Source organism: Hylobates moloch, unplaced genomic scaffold (assembly GCF_009828535.3).
Source record: "Hylobates moloch isolate HMO894 unplaced genomic scaffold, HMol_V3 SCAFFOLD_2, whole genome shotgun sequence".
Lineage (NCBI taxonomy): Eukaryota > Metazoa > Chordata > Mammalia > Primates > Hylobatidae > Hylobates > Hylobates moloch.
Genome location: NW_026652277.1, coordinates 146,205,930 through 146,207,825, shown reverse-complemented (window position 1 = coordinate 146,207,825; position 1,896 = coordinate 146,205,930). Strand labels below are relative to the sequence as shown.

At 46.4% G+C, this 1,896-nt stretch overlaps 1 pseudogene; it reads left to right on the top strand.

The window, feature by feature from the left end:
• The first annotated feature begins 489 nt into the window (after positions 1-489).
• On the top strand, positions 490-1,255 carry LOC116475929 (elongation factor 1-delta-like; annotated as a pseudogene).
• Positions 1,256-1,896: the final 641 nt, after the last annotated feature.

Sequence of the window (1,896 nt, the reverse complement as noted above, 5' to 3'; positions counted from 1 at the left end):
TATACCATGAGTATCTGAATGATAATTTTATATTTGAGAAAAAGAAGAACTTCAAAGATTTTACAGACAAGCGTCTTCTTTGACGTAAGAGAAACAAGGCTCTAAGAGATGAAATGACTTGTCCAAGGTCAAACCTTGAGCTCCTGAAGGAGCCAGAAATAGAAAACAAAGACTTCTGGTATGAGATGGATTCATCAGGCTAACTCCTGTTGAGATGTCAGAATGTTTTCATTGTCTTTTAAAAATCTTACTTTATTCCCAGCAGTTTATGTTTATAAAATCAATCTTTAATGGATTATTTCCTCACCAACTCTCTGAAATACACGCTTTTATTTGCAAACTGCAGGATTTTCTTTTAAATAAAAAAAGTACTTTCTGTTGAAGACTTAAGGGTTTTCTACATTATGAAAGAGTAACTTCGCCCTTAGGCGTCCCGCGTCCATCTATTCCTCATTTCTGGTAGCCGCATTCTTGACTGGCGTCAGAAAAATGGCTACAAACTTCCTAGTACATGAGAAGATCTGGCTCGATAAATTCAAATATGAAGATACAGAAAGGAAATTCTACGAGCAGATGAATGGGCCTGTGGCCAGCGCCTCCCGCCAGAGCTCGGCCCCAGGAGAAACCACAGCGAGCTCGTCCTCCGGATCGCCAGCCTGGAAGTAGAGAACCAGAGCCTGCGCGGCGTGGTGCAGGAGCTGCAGCAGGCCGTCTCCAACCTGGAGGCCCGGCTGAACATGCTGGAGAAGAGAGAAGAGCTCGCCCGGCCATGGTCCACAGTCCTGCAGACGCAGCACGTGTCTCCCATGCGCCGAGTGGAGCGCCCCACCCCCCCAACTACGTCCCCGGCCAAGAAGCAGAGGATAACGAGGACAATGACATTGATCTGTTGGCAGCGACAATAAGGAGGAAGACAACGAGGCAAGGCGGCTGCGGGAGGAGCGGCTGCGGCTGTACGCCAAGAAGGCCAAGAATCCCTCGCTGGTGGCCAAGTCCTCCATCCTGCTGGACATCAAGCCTTGGGACAATGAGACGGACATGACCCAGCTGGAGGCATGCGTGCGCTCCATCCAGCTGGATGGGCTGGTGAGCGGGACCTCCAAGCTGGTGCCCGTGGGCTATGGTATCGGGAAGATGCAGATTCAGTATGTGGTGGAGGACGACAAGGTGGGGACAGACTTGCTGGAGGAGGAGATCACCAAGTTTGAGGAGCATGTGCAGAGTGTCGACATCGCAGCTTTGAACAAGATCTGAACCCTGAATGTGTGTGTGAGGCGCTGCCACTATTAAAAACAGACCGGCAAAAAAAAAAAAAGAAAAGAAATAATAACTTCGAATTTGGAAATTTATTTTAGACATTTAGAAATATTTGTTGGCTTATATGTCACTTGAAACTTAATTTGCCATTCAAGATGTTCATTCATTTAGGAGCACTTCATTAATTTCAGAAGTTTAGCCAGGTGCAATGTGTAATCCCAGCACTTTGGGAGGCTGAGGTGGGTGAATCACTTGAGCCCAGGAGTTAGAGATCAGCTTGGGCAACGTGGACCCTCTCTCTACTAAAAATAGCCAGGCGTGGTGGCTGCGCCTGTAGTCCCAATTACTTGGGAGGTTAAGGTGAGAGGATGGCTTGAGCTGGGAGGTGGAGGTTGCAGTGAGTGAGCTGAGATCGTTCCACTGCACTCCGGCTTAGGTGACAGAGTGAGACCCCGTCCCAAAAAAAAAAAAAAAAAAAAAGAAAAGAAAACCAAAAAACCAAAGTTTACATTCACGAATGAAACATTGATGTCTGTTTTTCTCCCCCTCTCCTTTTTAACATCCAGTTTGTATTTGGTAACAAGTAGAAGATTAAAAACTTTGTTGGGGGGACAGATCTTTTAAAAATAAGAAAGCAAA